The sequence below is a fragment of the Sorex fumeus genome, unplaced genomic scaffold (genome assembly GCF_029834395.1).
Source record: "Sorex fumeus unplaced genomic scaffold, SorFum_2.1 ptg000032l, whole genome shotgun sequence".
NCBI classification, from domain to species: domain Eukaryota; kingdom Metazoa; phylum Chordata; class Mammalia; order Eulipotyphla; family Soricidae; genus Sorex; species Sorex fumeus.
The window spans coordinates 12,921,527-12,941,199 of record NW_026606089.1 but is presented as its reverse complement, the minus strand read 5'-3'; the positions used below and the strand labels follow the sequence as shown (position 1 = coordinate 12,941,199).

General features: G+C 44.5%; 1 protein-coding gene and 1 non-coding gene across 2 annotated transcripts in view; one reads left to right on the top strand and one right to left on the bottom strand.

Annotated features, from left to right (window-relative positions):
- Positions 1-19,673, bottom strand: part of TTC28 (tetratricopeptide repeat domain 28) — a 716,021-nt gene that overhangs the window by 501,907 nt on the left and 194,441 nt on the right. The window lies entirely within an intron of this gene.
- On the top strand, positions 1,190-1,312 carry LOC130025914 (small nucleolar RNA SNORA26). Its single transcript, XR_008792819.1, has one exon. It is a non-coding gene; the product is annotated as a small nucleolar RNA SNORA26 (small nucleolar RNA).

The following is a 19,673-nucleotide window of genomic DNA, read 5'->3' as shown; positions in this document are numbered from 1 at the left end:
AGTCACCGTTGGTTTGTTACCTGCAACCGGTTCTCCCAACGGAGCCACGCAGGGACACTTGCCTTTGCTTATCCTGAACAGGGTTTTGCTCCTGCTTACAGATCTATGTCAGAGACGTGTCTGCTGGAGAGCACTAAGCACAGGTCCACCTTCTCGCTGCCTAGAATTATTCCTCCAGAGATCTCCACCGGCTTCAAGCCTCAACATACTGTCTCGTGCTTGATGAGCCTGGACTGATGCCACAAATGCCTCGCTCAGAGCTGTGCAACTGCTGAGAAGGGGAACCGCTGGCCGACATCTCCGCTAAGATGCCCAACAAAACTCTCATGTAGCAGGCACAAAACTCTGGGTTGCCGCCAAGAATCCTGATTTTACCTCAGTGAACGGCACCTCTGGTCATACAGCAGTTCACACCACAAGTTTTGGCAACCTTCGATTCTCTCCTCTCTGCACCCCCAACGTTGCAAGCCCTCGGCTCTTTACCTACAAATTCCAACACAAATTTGCCTGCTCCTTCTCCTCGCCTTGGCCCCTTTCTCTTCAGCCCCAGAGGTCATGAATATCAGCTGAACCACTGCAGTAGTTTCCACTTTGCTTCTTGAGCTTCGGTCTCTCGATGTCGTCAGAATGATCCTTCTGTAGGGTGCACTTCTACAGAATCACGCTTTTTAAGTTCATTTTAAAACCCATTTTAAGGGCTGAAGAAATGATACAATGAGTAAGGCTTCTGCCTTGCCTGCTAGATTCAATCCCTGGCACCCCGTATGATCCCTGAGGATGGCCAGGAGTGATCCTAGAGTTCAGAGTCATGAGTAACACCTGAGCACAACTGGATGTGGCCCACGATTTAAAAAAAAGAAAAAGAAAAAGAAGGAAGGAAAGAAAAAAAGAAAGAGAGAGAGAGGAAGGAAGGAAGGAAGGAAGGAAGGAAGGAAGGAAGGAAGGAAGGAAGGAAGAACATTGAATAATTCCCTTTGCATGGATAAATCCTTGGCCCTATATTACAGAGATGGAAAGGTCAGGAAAGGAGAGAAATGAAGAGGGGATGAGAATGGGGTGATCTGGACTAACACAGAGCAAAGACAGGGACCTGGAACATTTTCGTGCTGTAGAGGTGTGGTATCTATGTGTCAACGCTGCTGAAAGCATGGGGCCCAAACTCTAGTGACTAACCCTTCACGCCTTTCCTGTGCCCTCCTAAGACTGACTTGGTGCTTTCAGAGGCTCACATAAAAGGGTTAAATAAGGCTCTATGAAACCCAGGGAGGAAACTGTAAAAATTCCTCCTTGGATTCTGTCTGGAGTCACAGCCCAAAAGTAAAATAATGATAAAATAATAATACTAAATAATAAAACTTTAAAATCTGCCTGTCAAGGAGGTGGGCTGGACAGGGGAAAGGAGCCTGGGGACTGAGGTGAAGGAATGTTGACACTGGTGGTGGGACCGTAATTGAACCTCATTTGCCTCAAAGTGTATTATTACAGCTCTGCAACGTTAAAAAAAAGTGATAAATAACACAAAAATAATTCCATTTGGGGACAGAGAGATACAGTCCAGGAGTCATGCCGTTTGCCTTCCAGGCCGTTGTGTTGGCTGTGACCCTGGCTGGGTCCCTGAGTACCACCAGGGGTCACTCCTGAGCTTAATCAGGAACAGCCCCTGAGCATCACCAGGTGTGACCCCACTCCCAGCATATCTATCATCTCTTATTAAAAAAAGTGGGAGGCTGGATTCCCTTCACACAAAGAGACTTTGACCCACATGGCCCTCACACATTACTATGACGCACACAACCATTCATCCACCTCACTCACCCTATTTCCCCCTGCCCGGCAGAGGCCAGGCATACCTGAGGCTTCTTTCATGCCTTTATTGGTTGCAACAATGCCTGCCTGCAGTTCTTCCCTCCAGAAGAGCTATTTCCTTCTCAATATTCATATTTCTTTTCACACAGCGAGTCCTCCGAGAGATCTCCTGGGCCAAAAAGAACTCAACTCCCCACTCAATATAGGCTATGACTTCATTTTTCTTCCAACCACTGACTGTCCTTTGAAATCACACTATTGACTCCTTTGATCTCGGCGGCGCCACCCAACAGCGTGGACGGTCCATGGAGAGCGGTCAGCCGCGCTCAGCCCTCCAAGTCCAGTATTTAGAACAGTGCGAGGTGCTTATTAGGCTCGCCTTGAAACATTTGCTGAATGAGTGAAAGACTTTAATATCAGTGAAGCGGTAAGATTAAGTGCGCGGGATTTCCTTTTGTGGACCCACTTTCAGCGCGGTGCAGGGTCTTTTGTTAAGGGATACTTTCATAAGTATTAGTACCCGCGGTTCTAAACAGCACGGCACGTAGTTCAAAGAAAGGCCCATTTCCCCTAACTCGGCCCTATGGCCAGGCCCAAGTCCAAAGATGATAAACTGAAAGAAATACAGGCGTCTTAAAAATATGCAATATCAGTCGGATAATAATTGGTGCTCAATCATCTTTTATTGCAAGAACTCCAGGACTATCACTTTCTATTTTCATTTGTCTTAGGCAGAATCTTACATGATCTAAAAATGGGTGGATAAAACGATCTTTAGATGGTTTAATAAATAAATTAAAAACACGACGAAATCCTTAGATGAAGTACAAATCACTTGTCAAAAGTACAATCTCATTTGTCAAAACAGAAAAATGAAAAAGGGAGAAGACACAGAAATAAAGGGCTCCGAGCTGCCAAACTGACAGGCTGTCTTAAGTAGGAGAGTCAAAACATTCATATGTTAATTTTTTTAAGTGCTGCCTCTTGGGCCATCCTGTTTTACAAAGTAAGGGCTTTTCCTTCCTACTTCAGAAGTTTAAGGACCAGTCAAGCAGTGGATATTCTGACCACCAAATTAAGTGCCAGCAATTTAGATCATGAAGAGATTTCCCATAAAGTTTTGGGTTTTTCTTTTTTTTTTTTAATTTTTATTAGTGAGATACCATGTAGACTTACAAATTTTGTTGCAGACTTACAGTTGTAGACTTACAAATTTTGTAGTCTTAAGTTGTAGACTTACAGTCGTAGACTTACAAATTTTGTGCTTGGGTTTCAATGGAAAACAGTATGGACGATTCTCAAAAAATTAGAAATTGAGCTCCCATTGGACCCAGCAATACCACTCCTGGGAATATATCCCAGAGAGGCAAAAACGTATAGTCAAAGTGACACCTGCACTTGTTTGTTCATCGCAGCACTCTTTACAATAGCCAGATTTTTTTTTTTTCAAATAAAGACTACACCAGAGGGCTGGAGTGATAGCACAGCAGGTAGGGCGTTTGCCTTGCACGCGGTGGCCTGGGTTCGATTCCCAGCATCCAATATGGTCCCCCAAGCGCCGTCAGGAGTAATTCCTGAGTGCAGAACCAGGAGTATCCCCTGTGCAACGCCGGGAGTGATCCAAAAAGCAAAATAAATTAAATAAATAAATAAAGATTAGCCTTCTTTAAGACAGATAGATAGATAAAGGCTACACTATAGGTGCTTACTTAGGGTCTGGATATTCTGGGACCCTATAGGGGATGGAGGTGCCAGCGTCATCTGTGCCACACTAGTTGTGCTTAATTAAGGTTAACCACCATCACACCCGCAGTGCACATGGGGCCACACTGCCCGGGATGGAACCCAGGACACAGACAAGACATGTGTCCTGCTGGTAGGCCACGTTCCTGACCCCCATTTTTGTTCTAATTCAAATCAGTGTTTTCCAAAGTTGAGCAATTGTGTCCGTGGGGATGAGAAGGCACTGCAATTTTTCTGTTCACTCACTTAAAGAAGCTGAATTTCCGAGAGGCGCTCAGTAATACGCTGATTATCCCTGAGAAGGAGGGCGGTAATCCAAATAAATTTGGAAATCTCTGTTCTAAAAGTATATACAAAACAAATACCATCTTTCCTACATTGGAGATAATTCATAAGATCCAACCCCTGCTCTCCCTCCCCCCCCCAAAAAAAAAACAGGCATCAATTTTTACCATCTAACACAATTATTTGATAGCCATCTGCTATAGAACACTGGCAAAAGTGAACTTTCCATGTTAGCTATATACTATAAACAGGAAAAGTTGAATTGGGAGAAAACTGCCAAGTGGGTTAAAGATGTAACTCATGTCTGCAATTATTCTTAGTATATCCATTGACTACTTTAAGGGGTTTTCTTGTACCAGTTTCTATTCCACATTCCTCACGGTAACATTGATAATTCTAGACGGGGTCTGCGAGAGCGCACAGGGCGACAAACAGACGTGTGGGCTCTGCTTGCCAGAGGCCCAAGTTCCAGCCCCAGCACCACATGGAATATGGCACTGGCCCCCAAGCACCGGGGATAGCCCCAAAACCAAAATCAACAATGAAAAGTTTTAAAAAAAAATTGGGGCGGAGAGATAGTACAGTGGGTACACTTGATTGCTTTCGGCTGACTGGGGTTCAATCCCTGGCACCACACAGGGTTCCTGGAGCCTACTGGGAGTGATCACTGTGTTGAGAGCTGGGAATAATCCCTGAGCACAGCCAGGTGTGGCCCCAAAACTAAAACTAAAGCAATAATAATAAAAATAATAATTTAGAGCCAGAGGTTAAGTCCTTGCATGTGACAGACCCTGGCTGACTTCCTGGCACTCCTTGGTCTACCAAGCATCAATGGGTACTGCCCTGGAGGCCCCTAATCACACACTGCCTGGTGTGGCCTGGAGCCTCCTCAACACCACCAGGGCGCCAGGGGGCCCCTTGCACCGAAGGCCCAGAGGAGCATGGCTTCACCGGGTCTTTGCCTGATTTGGCTTATGGGTCCTCCTGAGCTCCGCTAGAAAGACCCCAACAGGATGACAACAGTAACAGCAAAGTTATTTTGGCAGGTGGGAGGAGTGGGTCATACCTCCACGGCTCAAGAGCTATCCTGGCTCTGCACTTCTGGGAGTGCCTGGGGGAACCACATGGGATGCCAGGGCTGGAACCCGGGTCAGCTGCATACAAGCAAATGCCCTAGCTGCTCTCGAACCCTACAACTTTGAAAGCAGTTTCTTCACATATTATTTTGTACTGTTGGACTGATGAATTTCAACACCAAATGTGTAATTTTCAATTTTCACCCATTTTCCTGGAAAGTAGAATCCAGTCTGGTAATAAAACTAAATTGGGGGTGAAGGGGCAGGGCAGAGCTGGCATAGGGCACAAGGCTCTTGCCCTGCATGCGGCCAATCCTGACTCAATTCCCAGCATCACATGGGGTCCTTTGAGTACCACCAGGAGTGATTCCTGAGCACAAATCCAGGACTAAGCCCTGAGCATTTCCAGGTATGATCCGAATCTGCTGCCACCTCCCCACCCCCACCCCCACCCCCAACAAACAAACAAGCCAAATAACTGGCTTTTTTCTCAAACTTGATTTGGTGAGAATGCTGGGATCTCTGGGCTTAGATTCAGATATTTTGCTACTAAAAAATTATGTGGCCACAAATTGTTTGATTCCATTTATGTGAAATGTCTCGGCAGGGAAGTCAACAGAAAGCAGATGTCGGTTGCCAGATAGGGCACACAGAGCCTCCTGCGGGGTGTCTGGGGGCAGACGGGAACATTCTAGAATTGCACAGTAGCTGCAGAACTTTGGATATGCCAAAGAAATCCACGAACAATATACCTTTGGGTAGGGCATTTGCCTTGCACGCGGCCGACACGGCCGACCTGAGTTCGATTCCTCTGCCCCTCAAGCTACCGAGAGTATCTCGCCCTCATGGCAAAGTCTGGCAAGCTCCCCGTTACGTATTTGATATGCCAAACACAGTAACAACAAGTCTCACAATGGAGACATTACTGGGCCTGCCTGAACAAACTGATCAACAACAGGAGGACAAGGACAGGGACAGGGATTCTTACGCTGTGCCAGGGATTAAACCCAAGACCCCACACATGGGGCTGGAGCAATAGCACAGCAGGTAGGGCATTTGCCTTGCAAGCAGCTGACCCGGGTTTGATTCGCAGCATCCCATTTGGTCCTCCGAGCACTGCCAGGAATGATTCCTGAGTGCAGAGCCAGGCGTAACCCCTGTGCATCACCGGGTGTGACCCAAAAAGTGAAAAAAAAAAGACTCCACATATGCAAGGCAAGTACTCCATCACTGAGATGCATTCCAAGCCTCAAAATACATTTAAAAGGGTAAATTTATGAAATAGATAACAATAAAGGTATTATTTAAAAATAACCTGTATCACTTCACACAACAATATCTCCTATTAATCTGCACAACAATCAAGTTAATGCTCTATTTAAAACTTTCTCTCTCATAAATTTTGTAAATCTACGGCTTGAGATGCCACTTGTCTTCTAGCACCAGATTAATGGAGGGGGAAAAACTAGCAAAGCCCTGTCAGCAGCTTGGAAAGTTGAGAAAAACACATCGACATTTTTAGCTGAATGGGTTATTTTATTCATGGGCATGCGCTGATAATATCAATTTATTGTAAGTATAATCCACAGAATAATTTTGGATAATTATCACAGCCTACAGCTCATTCAAAAGATATGATAAAATGTCAGTATCATAAAATTCTACTAAGAACCACCAGGGCTTATATCATGGCTTGTTTTGGGCATGTTAGAAACAATGAAACAGAACAAAAGTCAAATGAAGAAAAAATGTCTTCCTTCCTCCCTTCCTCCTCCTCTCCCTTCCTTCTTCCCTTCTTCCTTCCTTCCCCTTCCTTCCTTCCTTCCTTCCTTCCTTCCTTCCTTCCTTCCTCTCCCTCTCTCAAGTCATGTCTTACAGTGCTCACAGCTACTCCCAGTTCAGTGCTCAGAGGACCACGTACTGTGGGATCAAACCCAGGGCTCCCACATGCAATCATGAGCTCCAGCTCTCTGACATCTTCCTGGCCCACAAAATTGATCTTTATAACAGTGAATGTTAATACATCTCACCTAAGATTAAGAATTTAAAAAAAAAATCCTATGCACAATTTTTTTTCTCAACCAAGCAGGCAGAAAGGTTTTCCTTATAATCAGCAATTTTAAAACGTAAGTGTAAAATTTTTAAGTTCCAATCCAAAACAGCGACTATTCTATGTGTCAAAGTTGCCTCCTTAGCGCAGTAGGCAGCGCGTCAGTCAAAGTCAGTTCCAACTTAATAAGAGATCTTTTTTAAAAAAAGAAAAACTATTTCATGAGATACAGTGATATTTTAATGACAAGTCACAATTTTCATATTTGAAAATTCAAAACTCATGATTATAGAAATTTCCAGCTTCTCATCATAGCTAGTTATTTGTAAATGAGTTTTAGCTATAATAGTGAAATCAAATATTATATCATTTTAGTGATTGCTTGTTTAAAGTATGTCTTATTATGTTGTAGGATTATGTCCCTCTCATTAATTTCAAAACAACCTCTGATATTCTTATATATCCACTCTTTCACATAAATTTCACATTAACCATGAACTCCAAAAAAAGATAAGTGACACTTTACTGCTTTCATTAAACAAGGATCTATTTACATTCACTGTGTCACTGTCATCCGTTGTTCATGGATTTGCTCGAGCGGGCACCAGTAACATCTCCATTCGTCCCTGTCATGTGCTAGTGAAGCCCGATGGCATATTGGGGGCTCTTTCAGGGTCAGAACCATTGTTACTGTTTTTGGCATATCGAGTACACCATGGGTAGCTTGCCAGGCTCTGCCATGCGGGCAGGATACTCTCAGTAGCTTGCGGGGCTCTCCAAGAGGGATGGAGGCTTTTGGGGCAGCCTCTAATCACCTTTACAGGTGTTCCCAGTCAGGCATATATGCAGGCAGGATACTATCAGTAGCCTGCCGGGTTCTCTGAGAGCAAAAAGAGGTCGCGCAGCCACGAATGTGGACACGTGCTTCTGGGAGCAGAGCCTCAGCAGCTGAAGACCTCTGGAACCCAGCCGTAGCCATGCTAAGACCATTCTCCACACGTTCAGATGAGCCTCACACATGAAAGAACCTGCACAGGAACCAAGGTGTGCGGGACCCGGGGCGGAGATCTCCAAGTTTGCTTGGATCAGGACTGGGCCTCCTCCACCCAGATCCCCCATCTTCCAGGAACTAGACAGTTACACCCACCAACTGCCGTGTAATCCCACCAATGGCCAAGATCCAGAAACTATTAAAACCAAGCCTCTGGTATTTGATTATTGTATAATTGAAACCCAAGCACAAAAATTTGTAAGTCTACAACTGTACCTCATGGTGCTTCACTGATAAAAATTTTTAAAAAACTTAAAAATAAATAAATAAATAAATAAATAAAACCAAGCTTCTAGAAGAGAACAACGCAGAGTCTCCTACCACCGTGCCTGGCTATTTACATTATATTTTAAAAATTGTGGTCAAAGGACCAGAGAGAGTACACAGGCAGGGCATGTGCCTTGCACTCTGCCAACCTGAGTTTAACCCATGCCCAGCAGCCCGTATGGGCCCCCGGCCATAAAGCCAGGAGCCCTGAGCACATTCAGGTGTGGCCTCAAAACCAAGACAAAAATAATAAAAGATGATAAAAGTTTTACCTGAAAAAGCTTAAAGTATGATTTGAAATAACCAAAGACATTTAAATAAGAATGCCAAGTCTGAAGTTTTCAAAAGCTACAAAAATAAATAACAACAGCAACAAAGCTACTAAAACATGAGATAACAAATCTATCCAGACATGAATGCAATACGTTAGAGAATAGGGTGTTTTGTTTGTTTGTTTTGCTTTTTGGGCCACACCCAGCAATGCTCAGGGGTTACTCCTGGCTCAACACTCAGGAATCTCTCCTGGTGGTGCTTGGGGGACCATTAGGATGCCGGGGATTGAACCTGGGTCAACCGCGTGCAAAATGCCCTCCCCGCTGTGCTATCACTCTGGCCCTAGAGAGGAGATTTTAGGAGAAAGGGAAGGAGTTCAGTGGTAGGATAAATACGCACCCTGTGCAAAACCCCAAGTTTGATCCTTGACACCACATGGTCTCTGGGACATGTCTCTCCCCCTCCCCCAGATGCCTGTCCCCTCACCTTCCCCATGCCCCCCTGTCCCTCCCCAGGCACATGTCCCCTCCCCCGCCCAGGCAACATCAGCTATAGCAGTTAACCAACCAGCTTACTATCACTGGGCTGAGAACCACTAGGAGTGACCCCCAAGGTCGCCCCTGCCCAAGCACCAAAGGGGGTAATTCCTATAATAATTATTTTCAAGAAGCAAATTTTAGCATAAAGGTGGTATCAACTTCAATTCAAATTTAAGCCTAAAAACTACCCAGAAATGCATCCAACAGTTTGAAAGATTCCAGATGTATCTAAGCCTATTTGTCAATATCTTCCTTTACAATCCCCTCCTGAAATAAAAGTTTTAATGCAAACCAGGATTTGGTAAAGGCACAAACATCGATTGAATGAGAGGCTACATCTTGTTCTTTTAAAACTCAGATTCTAAAAAATGCTATTAAGTATTTATCAGAATAACGGCAATGTACTCTAGTTTTATCAAAATCATTGATGAACTGTGTACTCTAGTGAAATATCCTTAAATCCTACAGCCCAGGACTAGAGAGACACTTCAGGAGGGACTTGCCTCCATGCAGCCAAGCCTCATATTTGGTCTCCAAGAACACTCAGAGGTCACTCCTGAGCACTGCCAGGTAACGTCCTAAAACCCCACAAACAAACAAACACTAAAGTTTCAAGCCCAAAAGGCCCCCTAGATGTGGTTGGACAGGAACATTTGTGAGTGTGCAAGTGAACAAGTTTGGTTTAGGAGTTTTATATTCCTACTCCAAAGATATCAACCTTTTTTGTCTCCTTCCCTCTTTCCCTTTTCTTCCTTTCCTTTTTCATTACTTTTTTTTTTAGTGTGGGGGTGGGGGGGGCTGGAGCGATAGCACAGCGGGTAGGGCGTTTGCCTTGCACGCGGCCAATCCAGGTTCGATTCCTCCGCCCCTCTTGGAGAGCCCGGCAAGCTACAGAAAGTATCCCACCCGCATGGCAGAGCCTGGAAAGTTCCCCATGGCGTATTCAATATGCCAAAAACAGTAACAAGTCTCATAATGGAGACATTACTGGTGCCCATTCAAGCAAATTGATGAATGGGAGAACAGTGACAGTGACAGTGGTGGGGGGAGCAGCTTGGAGGCCACCCCTGGCCGTGCTCAGGAGCTACTCCCAACTTGATGCTCAGGGGTTACTTCTTCAGGGCACCACACGGCACTGGGGATCAAAGGTGGTGCTCAGTGGGCAAAGCGTGTACCCCAGCTCCTTCGAGTTATTTCTTTGCCCCTTCCTTCTCCCCTTTGCAATGCTGGGGACTGAACCCAGGGCCTCCTATATGCCAGGCCTAAGTCTCATCCCTGACCCACCAATATTTTATTCATCCACTAAGTCTCATCCCTGACCCACCAATATTTTATTCCCATAGTAAATCTACAAAAGGTGAACAGAAACTTACTACCAACTGCCTTGTTCTCTCTCCTTCCTCTCAAAACAGGATCAAAGTTCCACCTTCCCTCTTCCCCACCAGGCCGATCCACACTCTAAAACCAGTTTGTTTCTTCCTGAGAGCAGGTAGTACTGTAGATAATTACCGTCTCTTTTCTTTCCTGTAGCTGCCACTGCTCCATCCTAACAATGCGATGAGCTTGCCTGGGCCCCTAATCTCCCAACCTGAGTCTTGATTCCTCACCCATGTTTTGTTTTGTTTTGTTTTTTCAATATGTCTCTAAATTGAAAAAAAAATCTGAACTAACGCCTGGGTCTTGCCCTCAAGAACACCTGTTCTACCTTCTAGTTCTGGCCATTGGTGGAACCATTTCTCAACCAGCAACCAGGGTCTAGGTGGTCTTCCTGTGGGGCCCCAGAATAGCCCAAGGTGGACACTGGCGAAAATCACATAACAGGGGGCCACAGCATCACCTATGGGGCCAACTGGTAGGATTGGAGGGCAGCAAGTGGACAGAGGGCCATGATCCAGAGAAGGTCGACTAAATGGCAGTGTTGCTCAAATCTGTGGACCAACCCCTGTCTGATATACTGGCTCACAGACCAACAATCCCAACCAAGGCAGCAGACCAGAGGTTTTCAACGTTCTAATGCCTGTGAACCAGCCCTGGTCTGCAGACCAGAGGTTAAAGACCACTGACCTTCAATGGCTGGAAGCTTGCTACAAGAGTGTGTGTGTGTGTGTGTGCGTGTGTTTGTGTGTATGTGTGTGTGTAAGGAGGTGGAGTAGGGGATGGGGGCAAAGGGGAGTTAGGATAGAGATAGAGAAGGGACCATTATGACAATAATAGAAATGGTCACCCTGGACAAGAACTGAGTATTGAAAGTAGGTATAGGAATATACATGATAACCTTTCAGTATCTGTATTGCAAACCACAATTCCCAAGAGGAGGGGGAGAGAGAGAGAGAGAGAGAGAGAGAGAGAGAGAGAGAGACAGACAGACAGACAGACAGACAGAGAAAAGTGCCTGTCGTGGTGGGGTGGGAGGGGAAACTGGGGGACGTTGACGGTGGAAAACGTTCACTGGTGAAGGGATGGGTGTTGGAACATTATATGACTGAAACCAAATCATGAATGACTTTATAATTGTGTGTCTCACTGTGATTTAATAAAAAAAATATATGATAAAACAAAATAAAGACCACTGACCTGTAAGACATGCTGACACAGATAATGCCTGCCCACCCCAGGCCTGAGCTTTGTCTGTCTAACAAAGCTCCAAGTTGATGCTTCCGAGCAAAAATCTGAGAACTGCCAGATTTTTCTTGTGTTCATCATCTATCCTGGTACTTTGAGAGAACTAGCCAGAGGCGGGTAGGGGAGACCAACAGCAGAACGCGCTAAACTCCCACGGAGTGGGGGGAGGGGGAGGGCGAAGATGCGAGAATTTCCAAAATTTAAATAGTGAAGGCGTCTTGAAACACTTGACAGGCATCCCTGGAAAGAGAAACGCTGGGGGGGCAAGAGGGTGCCAACGGAGGTAGGTTCGAGGACACACCACTAGAGGGGGCTGCTGAGAGAGGCTGCAGGAGACAGATTGGGAACTCCCCTCACATCAATGCCCTTCTACAGAGGTAGGGTGGGATTGGGGGGGTGGGGGGTGGGAGGGATACTGAGATTAGTAGTGGTGGAGAATGGGCACTGGTGGAGGGATGGGTACTCGATCATTGTAGCAAGTCTACAACTGTATCTCATGGTGTTTGACTAATAAAAATTTAAAAAAGAAAAGGAAAAAAAAGCAGCTCCAATGGAGATGCTTCTTGTGAGACCACTACAATATCTAAGCACAGGCTTAGAAGAGAGCGGGCATGCGGGGACACCTGGCAATGCTGACTGGGGAAACTGCGGCAGCAATAGCGAGTGAACGACAAGGGCACCGATAGGGATATTCCATCCTTTTCCATCCCCTTCCTTCTAATATGTTGGAAGAGTAGAAGACGGGGAAGAGAAGGGAAAAAGACTTTTTCCCAGTGAAGCCTTCCCACTGGGCGTGGGAGAAGAGCAATGTTTTTAATTAGTTATACTGGAGTTTAAAATTGGACTAGAATAATTTTAAACACCGCCTCCCGCTCCCCCCCCCCAAAAAAAAAGCACAGGAAATTATGAAATCTGGAATCTGATGGGACACAGGGTTTTGGTGAACTGTGGCGAAAGGAAGTGATGTTGAAAATAAAGGCAAACCATGTCTGTGCCTTCATAAGAGTCAGGAGAAGGTCAGAGGTGAGTTTCCCGTACGAGCATCATAGATCCCGATTACAATCAAATCTATATTAGGGTTTTTTTGGATGATGCTCACTTTTCCATTTTCTATAAGAAAGGTTTTTGCCTCTCTATGAGGAAAAAAAAGAGGAAATTAGAGAGCGGTGGGGCTGGAGCAATAGTACGGCAGGTAGGGCGTTTACCTTGCACGGGGCCGACCTGGGTTCGATTCCCAGCATCCCATATGGTCCCCTGAGCACCCCCAGGAGTAATTCCTGAGCACAGAATCAGGAGTGCATTGCTGGGTGTGACCCAAAAATTTTTTAAAAATATTTTTTAATTAAAAAAAAAAGAAAAGAAAGTGGTTCTATTCTTTCAGTCTTCGATTGTTTGCAGAAAGGGGGGGGAGGGATTCCTCAGACTTGTATCATCTTCAGAAAAACGTGTAAAGCTTCCTCTCTGAGTATCACGGGTTTTACTTTATCTCTGTGTTTTTCTTATCCCTAAGCTCATCCCCTATTATCACTTCGTTTTCAATACGAGAGGAGATGATACTTAGCCAGTGTTGAGCCTCCTGGGATTTTACCGAGCTACAATATTCCTGACTGCTTTAATGCCCTCTTCCAGAACAGAAGGAAGCAATACAACTTGGAAGCCATTTATATTAAGCCAAATTTAAGCTCACAAAAAGAACGTGAAATGACCTGACATTGTGGTCTTTTACAGACTTCACACCAGATGCTTTCCATTTTATAGACTCCCCCCCAAACTTCAATTTCTAACTGCATTTCTGCACCTCTGTGTCCAACGATCATATATAACCAGCAGAACTATAAAACATCATAGGTTTCTATTTTCTGGTTACTGACTTAGGTTTACAACTCTGGTTTCTCTCATTTGGGGAGAAAACCATGTTCGTCAGCTGTCTCCCTAAAACATAATTATTCAGGGGAATTCTGCATGTAGGAAAAATGGCAATAGCACAATAAGCTGGAACTAGATGATCAGAACAGAAAATGTTGTAAATTCCAGAAATTGTCAATTCCCCCAAGTTTACAACAGCTATCAAACAGCCTGCTATCTGAACACACTAATTATTCAGGGGTAGATTCAGCCACAGGTATTAGATAACTAAAAATAACAATGACTTAATTTAAACAAGAAAAGTTTAATTTTTTCTGATATAAACAAAATTCTAGATCAAGAGTTCAAGGCTGAGAGAACTCCCTGTATAAGCTCATTCTCATTTCTTCACTCTGTCTCTGATATAAAGATATCAACTATACTCTGAACAGCTGCATTAAGCACCAGCCATAAGATCTGCATTCTATTCAGTAAGAAAGAGTACAGTACATCCTTCCTATAAAGGTATTTCTGAGAAACCGGATTTGACAGTTCTGATTATGTCCCACTGGCTAGAATTTAGGGTTTTTGTTTTGGGGTTTGGTGTTGTTGTTGTTTGCTTTGTGGGTCACAACCAGTGATGTTCAGGAGTTATTCCTGGTTCTGCACTCAGAAATTATTCCTGGAGGTGCTTAGGGGACCATATGGGATGCCAAGGACTGAACCCGGGTTGGCCATGTGCAAGGCAAATGCCTTCCCCGCTGTACTGTCACTCCAGCCCTAGAATTTAGTTTTATGAATATACTATGGTTGTGAGTTGGGAAACGTAGTCTTGACTCTGGGTGTCTCCAAATGTCCAGTTAATAATGGCAGAGTTCAGTGCTGAAGAAGAAAAGGAAGTGAATACTTGGGAACAGAGAGGAATTTCCACCATGGCAAGGAGTGTATCTCATTTTTCCTTAGTTCCAGGACTTCAGTTTTGACCTCATTCAATTTACATTTGCTCACTCCTAACTTTTGGATGAAGAATATCAACTGTAGGGGCTAGAGAGACAGCTCACAGGAATGAGAGAGGATCTATATACAGGAGACCCAGGCCCAGTATCTGGTACCACCAGGTTCCCCAGAAGGTGCCGGGAGTTAGCCAGGAGTGGTCCTTCAGTATCACCAAGTTGGCCCAAAGCCCCCCCATCCTGCAGCCCAAAATAATGATACTGTTTTATAGACTTGGAAGTTGCTATATAAAGTGACGGGGGTGTTAGGTGTTAATACTGTGATGGTCATTTTACAATATGAAATATATCAAATCATTACTGAGCCCCTCGTGTGGGATCCGCTGCTTGCCAATATTAAAGAGCAAAGATTTGGCGAGAGAAAATCAAGTTTAGTTTGTTGATGGGAACCTGAGAACATGGTGGAATTGTCCCTCTGTATTGGCCACAAGAAGCCATTCTTAGAGGACAGAAAGCACATTTTTAGGAAAGACGTGGCTGCCACGTGATTAATCAATCTCTCAGGAACTGCCCTCCTGAGTTCATTAATCCCTCTTACCTGCCAACCTAAGGAAAAGAGTTTTGAGTAAGGATTCACCAATTAAGGTTTTTCTTCATACCTTGGACTTTGGGGAAGGACCAGGTAAGGACAAATGTCCCGGCCCTTAAGATTTTGCTTATTTTCTGTTTGCTTTGCTTGGTATTAGGGCCGTTTGGTTTGGTTTGGTTTGGTTTGGTTTTGGTTAAGTTTGTTTTTTGGTCCACACTGAGCAATGCTCAAGGTTTACTCCTGGCTCTGTGCTCAAGGTTATTCTGGTGCTACTCAGAGGACCATAGGAGATGCCAGGGAATTGGCCACATATAAGGCAAATGCCTTACCCCCTGTACTATCTAGCCTCAAGACTTTGCTGGTGTTAGAATCTGAATTCAGCTCTACAGTTTTTTTGCACCAGTTGCACACCGGACTCTTCCGTAATGCTGGTCGTCAGTTATATCCTAATAAAGCTGAGGAAACAAAGAGCTGACAGGGGATAAAAAATGCAGGGTTGTACTGAGGACACTGATAAAATCTTAACTTAGAGGTGGCAGAAAGTTACTCAGGATATTCGGTAGCATTTGAGCCATGAAGGGAAATAGAACAATGTTGATGAGATTATCACAGTTCTTTTTTTCCCTCCCTTGAACTCCATCTGTGTTGCATGTCCAGACATCAAAAAATTCCACGGTGAAGTGCTAATAAAGTATAAACAGTATACCACACAAAAGTCATCTAAGAAAGTGCAGTGCGCACCGAGAAAGGGAAATGTGACCAATACAGAGCAGTGCCTTGTACGAGGAATCCAGCACGGCTGAATTTACATCGCTAATTTGCTCATATAAATGCATTAAACCAGATGGCTTGGGAGACGAGCACGCTGAATATCCTCGTGGGTCAGCACCCATATCGCCTGTACTTTATGGGTGCCCAGGCTCTGGCTGTACCCACCCCAATCCATCATTAGTTTCTAAGAATAAACCCCCTCATTATTATTTTTCCCCAATCCCTATAATCAGCATTCTTGCACCCAATAAACCTACGCCAACATTTTCTATAACCTAGCGAAGTAATCTCTGTTGAAGGTGTGAAGTTGCAACTAGTTACCTGCAGACACATTAGAAGGGCTATTTTTGAAAAGGGGCCCTTTTTTGTGAAAAAAATTAACACCCCCTTATCCAATCATAGAAATCATATATTTTTCTAATATAAAGCCTAGCCTATCGCATTAAAGACTAATAACTGGAATTCTTGAAAATTTAATAAAAATGACCAAAAAAACAATGCTTTTATTCATTGAATCTGAATACTGATTTTCAATTATCATAGTAATAATTCGGTCCTTATTGATCTGGCATCTAACACCACGCAGACACGTCATGTGAGCCCATTCACTCAGGCAGCTGCAACGGCAATTTGTTTCCAGATTCACAATATACGGTTGAATGTGGTCATTTTCCTCTATCTCAAGTGCCATCAATTAATGGATCCTCAATTAGTCTTCAGCATGAAACTGTCATATTAGGAATTATAAGTAGACAAGCATATATAAAATAAAGGCATGCTCCAGGCACTCACGAGCTTAGAATTTTTATGGTAGCCTAAAATGAAAGAAATCTGAAAGATCTCATAAAACATCTGCTTATTTTAGACACAGACGGTGCAAAGTCAAAACGCTATAAAAAGGAGATCATGTAGCCAAAGGAAATCATCCTCCGAAAACAGCCTGACTCAGGGGCAAAAAACACAGTGCTCTCTCTGAAGAAAATGTGAAATGGTATGAACCCTCCAAGTCTGCAGCTAGTCTCCGGATGGTGCGGAGACTCAAGGAACAGTATCCTCGGGTTCTGATCCAACTAGAAGAGCCTCAGGTTGCAATCCCAGAACTACATCACCTATCCAAGTGTTGGGAAAAGCTATTTAAATGAGCAAATCCTCTGGGAAATAAAAAACAGAAATGACAAGCAACTCTATACTAGCCAGTCTGTGCCTCTTATCCCTCCTTTACACCGGACTAGCCCTTCTTCCCTTTCTCCACACATCAGGTTGGGAGGTCCGGGCGATTTCAGGAAGCCATAAAAATAAATGAAAATCAGGGCTGGAGCCGACAGTACGGTAAGGCGTTTGCCTTGCACGCAGCAATTCCAGGTTCAATTCCCAGCATCCCATATGTTCCCCCGAGTACCACCAGGGGAGTGCATGAGCCAGGAGAGACCCCGTGCATCACTGAGTGTGACCCAAAAAGCAAGCAAACAAACAACAACAACAAAAAGAAATGAGAAAGGTCTGGGAGTGGCCCAAACCTGTCCTCAGCTCCAAACTGAAGATGCCAAGTAAAAGCCAAAACCCATCAAGAGATCAGCAGCAGGAACATGGGCCCTGAGGAGACCGAGGGGAGAAGACCAAGGCTCAACACCCTTTTCCATGACATGGGTGGTCCTGATGAGGGGTTCTTATTTGCACAGGGAGTCTCAAGCTTGGAGAAGGTGTATCCAACCAGCTTGGAGCAGCAAGGCTGGCGCGCTCACACCGGAGTCCTCCGTGCATCCCAACTCGTTCTAAAGTCACCCCCATATCCAAGTGCATGGTTTCCTTCCAAATTTCCTTCCTGTGTTTTAGGGAACATTCTCCACTCTCTCAAGAATGATGTTTCTTTTTCCCCCTCTTCTCTTTCCATATTTATTTAATAAAACCATTTTGTGTTGTTTTTGTTTGGGGGTGGGGGCAACACCTTGTGATACAGAAGACTTTCTCCTAGCTCTGAGTTCTGGTGGTGCTCAGGGGACCCTGTGTGGTACCAGGGATTGAACCAGGGTCAGCTGCATGCAAGACAAGCACCCAAACTCCTGTACTATCTCTAAGGCCCCTAATAAACATATCTTGCTTCACCTTCTTCTTCTGAAATTCTTTTCTACAACAACAGACAAGGAGCTGGAGTGATAGTACAGCAGGTGTGGCTCTTGCCTTACACGCATATGGCAACCTAAGTTCCATCCTAGCTGCCCAGATGTATACCTGAACCCACCAGGGGTGATCCCTAAGCCAGAGGCAGTAGTAAGTTCTGAGCGCAGCCAGCTGTGGCCCAAAAACAAAAAGACTAGACAACACCCCTAGACAAGAACCTGGTGGAGAACAGAACTGACTTTCCCTTTTCGTGCATAGAACATAATCTGTGAACCATGGCTCCCTCAAAACTTGGGTAGCAGTGACCTACTCCCATCCCCCACAGATCACGTAGGTCTTGGAGGAAGCTTGGTGGTCGCCTTTGTGAGGCTGGTGGGACTTTTTTAAAATTTTTTGATTTTTTAAAAAATTTTTTAAAAAATTTTATTAAATATTTTATTAGTGAATCACCATGGGGTACAGTTAACAAACTTACGAACTTTCGTGTTTGCATTACAGTCATACAATGATCATTTACCCGTCCCTCCACCAGTGCCCATTCTCCCCCAACAATGTTCCCAGCATCCCTCCCACCACCCCCAACTCATCCCCCACCACCCCACCCTGCCTCAGCGGCAGGGCATTCCCTTTTATTCTCTCTGCTTTTGGGTGTTTTGGTTTGCAATAGAGGTACTGAGAGGCCATCGTGTTCAGTCGATAGTCTACTTCTGGCACGCATCTTTCAATCCGAATGGGTCCTCCCAACATCCTCTACTTGGTGTTACCTTCTCTATCTGAGCTGCCTTTTCCCCCAGCATGTGAGGCCAGTTTCCAAGCTGTGGAGCAGACCTCCTGGTACTTATCTCTACTATCTTGGGTGTTAGTCTCCCATTCTTATTCTTCATATTCCACAGATGAGTGCAATCTTTCTTTGCCTGTCCCTCTCTTTCTGACTCATTTCACTTAACACGATACCTTGAGGCTGGTGGGACTTTAACAGAACAGCCAGGCAGGTTCTCCTGCAGATTCACCAATCCCACTACGCCCACATCAGGAAAGGCGTTGTGTGGTGAGCATGGCAGAGCTCTCTCCTTTGTGGCTGCCTTCTCCCACTCTGTGAGTCCCTGTGTGAACCACTATCCAGAAAGATTTACCTCTACAATGCCACGCTGATGTTAATGATCCTACAATTTGCTCTTAAATCAAGTGAGAGACAAAAAAGACTTGTCAACTATCTACCTTTATTGTTAGACTCATCCTCCATGGTACAACCAAAGCACTCCAATGATTTTCAGGAACAGACATTTATTCTTTCTCTAGCTGTAACTGAATTAACTAACTCCACTTAAGTCCTTCACGTAGCTTTCTCTCTCTGACAAGTACATCTCCTCAGTAAAACCAAAAGCCTCCAGACTCGCTTGTACCGCCCAAAATCCCTGACCACAGAAAACTGGACCAGAGTAGGACATGTGACCAAGTTAGGGTTCCAAACTAACCCTTGTCTACTACGTTTTCACTATTCTTTTGTGACCTGAGAAACTTAGACTTTCACTGTGGATTAAATATCCTTTATATCTATATACCAAAACAAAGGAAGCTGGTCTTCAGGGAAAAAAAAAATATGCACGATCAGCTTACAAGAGGAGAACAGCAAAAAAGAGAATGCAATAAATGGAATAATAGATCCCAAGGATATCCAGGTCCCT